Source organism: Lactuca serriola, chromosome 8, assembly GCF_051521515.1.
Source record: "Lactuca serriola cultivar US96UC23 chromosome 8, Lser_US96UC23_V15, whole genome shotgun sequence".
Classification (NCBI taxonomy): Eukaryota; Viridiplantae; Streptophyta; class Magnoliopsida; order Asterales; family Asteraceae; genus Lactuca; species Lactuca serriola.
In genome coordinates, this window is record NC_136415.1 from 107,098,834 (window position 1) to 107,109,270 (window position 10,437).

Consider the following 10,437-nt stretch of genomic DNA (forward strand, 5'->3'; position numbering starts at 1 on the left):
GGACCGGAGTACGCCCTGCGTACCCTCGTACGCCCCGCGTACTCAAATCAAGGGCCTCGATTCGTCCACGTCGTCCCTACTCCTCTATGCCCTCCCATCCGAAGTACGTAAGCGATGACGCCCCAGTACGCGCTGCGTACCCTCGTACGCCCAGCGTACCGAGGCGGTTCAGCACCCCTATAAAAGGGATGCGAGGGTTTCCGGAAATTTTTCTCATTTTCTCTCTATTTTCTTGCGTTTTGCCTCGTTTTCCGTGCCCGTTCAAACCCGAAGCCCTGGTCATTTTGCTCAAGTTCCGAGATTCGATTTTACTCCCGAGATTCCCGAGAATCCCGAGAAAAATCCGTTTCCCGAGACGAAACTCTGCCCAGTTTTCCATCTCGTTATCTTCAAACTTCCAAGTGAGTTCATACCCCTAATCAATGTTTTAAATGATTTTAAATGCTTTAATGGGGAGGGGGGGATACAAGTAGAAACAAACATGTTATTAAATCATTGATATGTATTTTATAACTGTGTTTGTCATTTAACAGATTTCACATGCTACAAAATGTGATGCATGAAATGGTTTTACATCTTAAAAGCGCATTGTTACCAAATGTTTTATCTTTGAAATGTTTATTAAAATGACATCAAGTCATTGTTAATTATTGTTCAAAACCCATAAGATGTCTTACAAAAACCATTTTTCATTCTTGAACTAAACTATGCATATACACTTATATTCTTATATATGTATTGATGTTATAGTTTGCATCTTTCATTTAGTTTCCCACACCCTTGAGTAGTAAGAGTGTGTAAACTTACATGATCAACTAGTTAGATTACAGTAAATTATCATATGGATAATTTGAAGATAACAAAACATTATTCCTATTACAAGGAATCACACAAGAGTCAGTTCATTCATGAGTCTTTACTAGTACCTTACCTGATACATGAGTACCTTTACATATGTTTACTTGATACATGAACACATTACATGAGTACCTTTACGTTGATACCTTTACCTGTGTATACTTATTTGAATAGTTGTATCACGAATTGCGAGGATAATTTATTAGTACCTTCTGTGTAAATTATCCTGCATATCCCCAGTACCTCGGGATATCTAGAAAAGGACTCTATCCCTAGTACCTCGGGATATATGGACGGGACTAACCATTCCGGAACCCATCTGTTAGCAACAGTGGGTAATGAACATCTACGGATGCCTATGGTTATTACTTATACTATGAGTACCTTTACAGGGACTAACCATTCCTCCGCCCTACTGCTGCTACAGAGGACAAGTGGATAGTCTTCGGATGTTCATTAGGTTATACATGATATGTTAGCCCTAGTACCTCGGGATAACAGTTTCATTCGTGGTGTTAGCCCTAGTACCTCAGGATAACACTTAGAGTAGTACATTTTCCTGTTTACTTTATGTTGTGATACTTTCACATAAACGATGAGTTAGACTAAGTACTTCGGTACTAAACAATTAAAGGAAAACTATCATTTTACAAACAAAACATTCGGGTCTTGGTAGAAGACTACATCTCAAACTGATAGAAAATAAGGGATTTTCTAGGGTTTTTCATACTTACATCAACATTTTCATTTAACGATTTACATGGCCTTCATAATAGATTTTCACAAACAAGGCAATGACACTTATATACCTATGAATTCACCAACTTTAAAGCTGATACTCGCTTTCAAAATAACTTGTATTCTCAGGTCATCAGTAGACAGGTACGAAGGCCAGGTTTTGAAAAGACGGAGCAGACAAGTCTCGTCTTTTATTTTGATTGTATATTTTTGGTGTCTTACTACAATGAAAGAACGCACATGTATTAAAACTTTACTTATAATACAATGGATGATGTTGTTGCTTGTTTATTATATTACACTGTTGTGATACTGTACATGACGTCCTCCACCACTGAACGTTTCCTCCGTTCATGGTTTGGGGTGCGACAGATTGGTATCAGAGCATTGTTTATAGTGAATTGAGTATATCAACCCATAAAAGATATACTAACTATAAATACGTGGGATTAAAACACTCTGTCTAAGAGTTATAATTTTAAATAATAAAATATTTAACAAAGTATACGTGCCTGCATTCATACTAAAATCAGTGTCACAACGACAAGGACAAAAGTATTACGATTGTTGAATATCACAAGTAAGCCTGGGGATATATGGTCAGTCTTAGGAATGGCATAGCCTGATCAACTATGCTGGTCCGAGGAGTGATTAGAATACGCCCAAGAATGGTTGTGATATGGCAACAAGTCTAAAAACTTACCAACACAACCATAAAGAAACATCATATGGGTAACTGGTCTTACTATAAGTACCTTAGTCAGTCGTCTATTTTAATTATTCCTTCTGTTGTTGGACTATGGGGATTAGTCCATGAGACACATTCATTAATCATTTATTCTTATCCATGTTGTCATCTTTTAAACGTACAAGTTAAAGATGCCGCCACGCAGAAGTACAAGGCGTAATCCAATCAACGAAACACCGATACCACCACCTCCACCACTGCCTGTACCTGTTCAAGCACCTAATCCTTTCGATGCCAGCATGTTCCAGGCAGCTTTCACAGCAGCAGTTACAGCTGCTGTGTCAGCAATCAACGCTCCTGTCCCTAGTGGATCGGGAACAGGTGCACCTCCCTCGAACCACGGCGAAAGCCATGGACACCCTCGGGAGTGCACCTACAAGGACTTCACTAACGCCAAACCCCACAGCTTCAATGGAACTGGGGGTGTTATGGTGTTGAGACAATGGATTGAGAAGATGGAATCTGTCTTCGAGATCTGCGGATGCCAAGAAGGCAACAAGGTCACGTTCGCAGCTTGTACCTTCTCTGACCGAGCACTAACATGGTGGAACAGCCATGTTAACTATCTAACTTTGGTGGTGGCGTATTCCATCGGCTGGGAAAAGTTGAAAGACATGCTGATGAAAGAATATTTTCCTCGAGGTGAAATACAAAAACTCGAGCAAGAATTCTAGGGTCTACAAATGGTTGGATCCGACATCACTACCTACACAAATAGGTTCTGTGATTTGGCAAACTTATGCCCGAATATGGTTGCTCTCCAGAGCAAAAAGATCGAGAGATATATCTGGGGACTGTCGCCCCAGATCCAGTCAAGTTTCCTAGCTTCCAGGCCTATCACTTTTGATAGTGCCAAGGAACTGGCACAATCTCTTATCGATCACCGGAAACCTCAGAACCCAACAATCCCTACGCTCGTGCCACAAAAGTCCAACCCCGAATACAACAAAAAGGAGTGGAATAAGAGGAAAAGAGGGGTTTCGCAAGGATCCCCCAATAATCAACTTGTAGCGATCAATGCTGCCACAGTGACTCCTGTTGTCCCTGCGAACCCCTTACCAGCAAAAGCTTATGCTGGAACTCTCCCGAAGTGCACCAAGTGCAACTTCCACCACCATGGACCTTGCAAGGAGATGCAGTGCTCTAACTGCAACAGGAAGGGACACACAGTCCGTTTCTACAAGACTCCAACAACTCAAGCTGCCCAGGTTCCTAACGCCGGTATGGGCCAAGCTTGCTACGGATGTGGCGAAGTGGGCCACTACAAGAGGAACTGCCCTAAAACAGGGATGGCTGGAGGAGTGGGAAGAGTTATGGCTCTAGGTCATGAGGAAGAAGTAGCTGATCCTACGATAGTTACTGGTGCGTTCCTCCTCGATAACTCATATGCTTGCATACTTTTCGATAGTAGAGCCGAGAAAAGTTTTGTAAGTCACAAATTTGCACACCTGCTTATACAAAAACCATGTGCATTAGATAATTCTTTCACAGTCGAAATGGCTAACGGGAAAACAGAGAGTACAAACTGCATATACGTAGGTTGTACCTTAACTTTAGATGGCCATACTTTCAAGATAGATCTCATGCCAGTCACAATTAAATGTTTCGACGTTATCATCAGTATGGATTGGTTGAGTCTTCTTCGTGCCGACATCTTGTGCTTTGAAAAAGCAGTTCGCCTTAACCTTCCTAACAACGAAACCCTAATTATCTACGGCGACAAACCCAGTACGAGCCTTCGCATCATTTCGTGCATTCAAGCCCAGAAGTGCTTGCGGAAGGAGTACCATGCATTTCTCGCACACGTCGTCGATACCACTCAAGAACTGAAAGACATCCAGAAAATCCCAGAAGTACGCGACTTTCCCGACATATTCCCAGAAGAACTTCCCGGTTTACCACCGCAACGCCAAGTCGAGTTCAGAATCGACTTAGTGCCAGGAGCTACCCCAGTAGCCAAATCTCCTTATCGTCTGGCACCGGCCGAGATGCAGGAACTTTCCAGTCAACTTAATGAACTTCTCAAGAAGGGATTCATTTGACCAAGCTTCTCACCATGGGGAGCACCGGTCTTGTTTGTCAAGAAGAAAGATGGATCGTTTCGCATATGCATCGACTATAGAGAACTCAACAAACTTACCATTAAAAATTGATATCCTTTGCCCCGCATTGATGATTTGTTTGATCAACTTCAAGGAGCCAACTACTTCTCGAAGATAGATCTGCGATCCGGATATCACCAACTACGAGTATTAGAGGAGGATGTTCCCAAGACAGCCTTCCGAACTCGTTATGGGCACTACGAGTTTGTAGTGATGCCATTCGGATTAACTAACGCGCCCGCAGTATTCATGGACCTGATGAATAGGGTGTGTCGCCTTTACTTGGATCAGTTCGTCATCGTCTTCATTGATGACATACTCATCTACTCTCGAAGTAAGGAGGAACATAGTCAACATCTCCGTAAAATCTTAGAAACATTGCGATCGAAGAAGCTCTACGCGAAATTCTCCAAGTGCGGATTTTGGATTCGGCGAGTCGAATTTTTGGACCATGTGGTTAGCGAAGAAGGTATACACGTGGACCCCTCCAAGATAAAAGCCATTGAGAACTGGTCAGCACCAAAGACACCTACTGAAATTCGTCAATTTCTAGGTCTAGCTGGCTACTATCGCAGGTTCATTCAGAACTTCTCCAGCATAGCGAAACCTCCTACAACCCTGACCCAGAAAGGCGTGGCCTTTGACTGGGAAGAGAAACAGGAAAGAGCATTCCAAGCGCTCAAACGAGCCTTGTGCACCGCCCCGATACTATCCCTTCCCGAAGGAATAGAAGACTTCATTGTCTATTGCGATGCATCCAATCGAGGACTCGGATGTGTTCTGATGCAGCGAGGTAAAGTCATCGCCTATGCCTCGAGACAGCTAAAGACACATGAGGTTAACTACACAACCCACGATCTTGAACTAGGAGCGGTGGTGTTCACTCTGAAGATCTGGCGACATTACCTATACGGTACAAAAAGCACGATCTTTACAGACCATAAGAGTCTGCAACACATTTTCGACCAGAAGGAGCTCAACATGAGACAACGACGGTGGGTTGAACTACTTAGTGATTACGAGTGCGAAATTCATTATCATCCGGGTAAAGCCAATGTAGTAGCCGACGCCCTAAGTCGGAAAGAATATACCGGTCGTAGAGTCAAATCTTTGACTCTAACTATCCATTCACACTTATCCACGCAAATAAAGGAGGCTCAGCTCGACGCTTTGAAACCTGAAAACATAGCTGGTGAATCCCTTAGAGGGATGGATAAGAACCTAGAAGCCAAGGGTGGCGGAGCCTTATACCTCATGGATCGGATCTGGACACCGAAACACGGTGGCTTCAGAGACTTGGTCATGACAGAAGCTCACAACACTCGTTATTCCGTCCACCCGGGTTCAGATAAGATGTATCTGGATCTTAAAAGGTTATACTGGTGGCCTAACATGAAGGCAGATATTGCTACCTTCGTGAGTAAATGCCTTACTTGCGCAAAGGTCAAGGTTGAATACCAGAAACCCTCCGGTCTTCTACAACAACCGGAGATACCAGAATGGAAGTGGGAGCGGATCACTATGGACTTCATAACCAAGTTGCCCAAGACAACGGGTGGACTTGATTCCATATGGGTCATCGTTGATAGACTGACCAAGTCTGCACACTTCCTACCGATCAAAGAAACAGACAAGATGGAGAAACCTACCAAAAATTACATTAGGGAGATTGTAAGGCTGCACGGTGTTCCTTTATCTATCATCTCAGACCGAGATAGTAGATTCACTTCGAGGTTCTGGCAGTCATTACAAAATTCCCTAGGAACTAGGCTGGACATGAGTACAGCCTACCATCCACAGACCGACGGGCAAAGTGAGAGAACTATCCAAACCTTAGAATATATGTTGCGTGCATGTGTGATTGACTTTGGAAAAGCTTGGGATACCCATTTACCTCTTGTCGAGTTTTCCTACAACAACAGTTATCACACGAGCATAAAGGCAGCTCCATTCGAGACCCTCTATGGCCGAAAGAGCAGATCCCCTCAGTGCTGGGCTGAGGTGGGTGATACCCAGTTAGCTAAGGGACGAGCTCCCGAAAGCACTCTCACGGGTCCGGAGATCATTCGGGAAACGACAGAGAAGATCGTTCAAATTCGTGAACGATTGAAAGCCTCTAGAGACCGACAGAAAAGCTACGCTGACAAGCGTAGGAAACCATTGGACTTCCAGGTAGGCGACCGAGTCCTACTAAAGGTCTCACCCAGGAAGGGATTGATACGCTTTGGAAAGCGTGGGAAGCTAAATCCAAGATACATAGGGCCTTTCGAGATTCTTGCGAGAATCCGTCCTGTAGCTTACAAACTCAATCTACCGCAAGAACTCAGTAACGTACATCCTACCTTCCACGTGTCAAACTTGAAAAAGTGTCTATCCGACGAGACTCTTGTTATTCCACTCGACGAGATCGAGATCAACGAGAGCCTCAACTTCGTGGAGGAACCAGTAGAAATCATGGACCGAGAGGTCAAGCAAACCAAGCAAAGTCGCATCCCTATCGTGAAGGTCCGCTGGAATGCAAAGCGAGGACCTGAATTCACCTGGGAACGCGAAGATCAGATGAAACGCAAGTACCCACATCTGTTTCCCTAATCCTCAAGTGTTTTCTTACTTTAAATTTCGGGACGAAATTCCCTCTAACGGGGGGATGATGTGACAACCCGATATTTCAACTCTTTGTAATGACCTAAAAAGTCAAGTATTGTAACCACTTTTGAGTTAATAAAATTAAGTTCGATAATAAAAAGTCCAAAAAGTTCCTATTTAAATTTCTTCTATGTTTAAACGTCATCAAACCATGATCGTACGTAAAAAGAACGCCCAAATCTGACTTCGTATATTGAAGTTATGATTTTTCCAAATTCGGCTTAGCAACAGACAACTAAAAACTCGAATCGGAGATCGAGCAACTTTTGGCCGGAATGACCTAAACGAGAATTGAAGGTCTCGACATTGGTATTTCAGCGGTAAAAAGTCTGGCAAAAACCGACGTCAGATAAAGAAGTTATGAATTTTTAAAGAAATTCATTAATCACGTCATTTTAATAAATAAATAATAAAATTATTTCATAATTTGCCAACGGAATCTAAACGAAAGTTGTAGATCTTAGTCTCACCTACACGTGGATATAAAGAACGTCGAAAACGGAGTTCGTATGAAGGAGATATGAATTTTAGAAGTTTATTTAAAATAAATATAAATTTAAATAAAAACTCTTGGTAATATCCGAAGAGGACTCCGCGTACTCAAATCAAGGGCCTCGGTTTGTCCACGTTGTCCCTACTCCTCAACGCCCTCCCATCCGAAGTACGTAAGCGATGATGCCCCATTACGTGCTGCGTACCCTCGTACGCCCAGCGTACCGAGGCGGTTCAGCACCCCTATAAAAGGGATGTGAGGGTTTTCGGAAATTTTGCTCATTCTCTCTCTATTTTCTTGCGTTTTGCCTCGTTTTCCGTGCCCGTTCAAACCCGAAGCCCTGGTTATTTTGCTCAAGTTCCGAGAGTCGATTTTACTCCCGAGATTCCCGAGAATCCCGAGAAAAATCCGTTTCCCGAGACGAAACTCTGCCCGGTTTTCCATCTCGCTATCTTCAAACTTCGAAGTGAGTTCATACCCCTAATCAATGTTTTAAATGATTTTAAATGCTTTAATGGGGGGGATACAGGTAGAAACAAACATGTTATTAAATCATTGATATGTATTTTATAACTGTGTTTGTCATTTAACAGATTTCACATGCTACAAAATGTGATGCATGAAATGGTTTTACATCTTAAAAGCGCATTGTTACCAAATGTTTTATCTTTGAAATGTTTATTAAAATGACATCAAGTCATTGTTAGTTATTATTCAAAACCCATAAGATGTCTTACAAAAACCATTTTTCATTCTTGAACTAAACTATGCATATACACTTATATTCTTATATATGTATTGATGTTATAGTTTGCATCTTTCATTTAGTTTCCCACACCTTTGAGTAGTAAGAGTGTGTAAAATTACATGATCAACTAGTTAGATTACAGTAAATTATCATAGGGATAATTTGAAGATAACAAAACATTATTCCTATTACAAGGAATCACACAAGAGTCAGTTCATTCATGAGTCTTTACTAGTACCTTACCTGATACATGAGTACCTTTACATATGTTTACTTGATACATGAACACATTACATGAGTACCTTTACGTTGATACCTTTACCTGTGTATACTTATTTGAATATTTGTATCACGAATTGCGAGGATAATTTATTAGTACCTTCTGTGTAAATTATCCTGCATATCCCCAGTACCTCGGGATATCTAGAATAGGACTCTATCCCTAGTACCTCGAGATATATGGACGGGACTAACCATTCCGGAACCCATCTGTTAGCAACAGTGGGTAATGAACATCTACGGATGCCTACGGTTATTACTTATACTAGGAGTACCTTTACAGGGACTAACCATTCCTCCGCCTTGCTGCTGCTACAGAGGACAAGTGGACAGTCTTCGGATGTTCATTAGGTTATACATGATATGTTAGCCCTAGTACCTCGGGATAACATTTACATTCGTGGTGTTAGCCCTAGTACCTCAGGATAACACTTACAGTAGTACATTTTCCTGTTTACTTTATGTTGTGATACTTTCACATAAACGATGAGTTAGACTAAGTACTTCGGTACTAAACAATTAAAGGAAAACTATCATTTTACAAACAAAACATTCGGGTCTTGGTAGAAGACTACATCTCAAACTGATAGAAAATAAGGGATTTTCTAGGGTTTTTCATACTTACATCAACATTTTCATTTAACGATTTACATGGCCTTCATAATAGATTTTCACAAACAAGGCAATGACACTTATATACCTATGAATTCACCAGCTTTAAAGCTGATACTCGCTTTCAAAATAACTTGTATTCTCAGGTCATCAGTAGACAGGTACGAAGGCCAGGTTTTGAGAAGACGGAGCAGACAAGTCTCGTCTTTTATTTTGATTGTATATTTTTGGTGTCTTACTACAATGAAAGAACACACATGTATTAATACTTTACTTATAATACAATGGATGATGTTGTTGCTTGTTTATTATATTACACTGTTGTGATACTGTACATGACGTCCTCCACCCCTGAACGTTTCCGCCGTTCGTGGTTTTGGGGTGCGACAAACGGTAATTATCCCGATCCGTCTGGAAGCTAGTGTCACTGTACCCTCGTACCCTCAAGTCATCACTCCCACCAAGGACTAGAAACCATTCCTTGGTCCTCCGAAGGTACTTAAGAATATTCTTAACCGTAGTCCAATGGGCTCTACCAGGGTTTCCCTGATATCTGTTGACCATGCTCAAAGTGAAGGCCACATCAGGGCGAGTACAAGTCATAGTGTACATGATCGAGCCAACTGCGGAAGCGTAAGGTACTCGGCTCATATCAATTATCTTTACCTCTATACTCAGGCTTTGAGTCTTACTCAACTTGGTATTGCTTTGGATTGGTAACTCCCCTTTCTTGGAATTTTCCATACTAAAACGCTTTAGTACCTTATCCAAGTATGTATCCTGACTGAGTCCTATCAGTCTCTTACTTTTGTTTCTTACTATCCTTATTCCCTGAATATAGGCAGCCTCTCCGAGGTCCTTCATAGCGAAACACTTCCCAAGCCAGGATTTTACTGTTTGTAGTGTCGGGACGTCGTTTCCTATGAGTAATATGTCATTAACATACAATACGAGGAAGCTCACTATACTCCCACTAGCTTTGACATATACACATGACTCATCTTCGCTTCGCAGAAAACCAAACTCTTTGACCTTCTTGTCGAAACAAAGATTCCATCTGCGAGACGCTTGCTTCAATCCATAAATAGATTTCTCAAGCTTGCACACTCTATTGGGGTGCTTCACATCAACAAAACCCTCTTGCTAATTCATGTAAACATCCTCAGCTTACATCCCATTAAGGAAAGCAGTTTTAACGTCCATCTGCCATATT